We start from the raw sequence: 556 nt of genomic DNA on the forward strand, positions 1-556 counted from the left end.
ATGGTGCAGCTGACTCTCCTGTCTCACCCACTGCTCCCCTCAGCAGTGTATTTCAATAGATCTGCCTGTCTACTCCTCACTCTGTCTTTGGTGAGTCCCCTCACTCACACACACCTCTGGCCTGTACCCCAGTTCTTGTATGCATAAGTAAATAAATCTTAGAAAAAAGAATATTAAGGAAATGATATATACAAAATTCAGCATAGTGTTTTGCCTTGGAGGCAATAGGAAAGAGAATAGGTTTATGGAGTGATATCCTGGGAACTCCATGGTAAAGGTATTGTGTTTCTTTACCTGAGGGGTAGGTAAACAGGTGCTCGGTTGATTATGACTCTTCAGGCTTTATATGTATTTTACTTAAAAAATTATGCAAGATTTAGAAAAATATTTTTTAAACAATTGAAAAAGAGAGTAGAAAGAGGAGCCACAAAATCAGTGCCAGGACATTAGACCAGAAGAAGGTGGCCAAGGTACTGGGCATATGATGAGAAATTTTCAGAGATCAGACCTGCCTTGAGAATTCTGTGCTCTGAGCATCTGGGAGAACTAGAGAAGA

The sequence above is a fragment of the Condylura cristata genome, unplaced genomic scaffold (assembly GCF_000260355.1).
Source record: "Condylura cristata isolate star-nosed mole 26May11 unplaced genomic scaffold, ConCri1.0 scaffold00005, whole genome shotgun sequence".
NCBI lineage: Eukaryota > Metazoa > Chordata > Mammalia > Eulipotyphla > Talpidae > Condylura > Condylura cristata.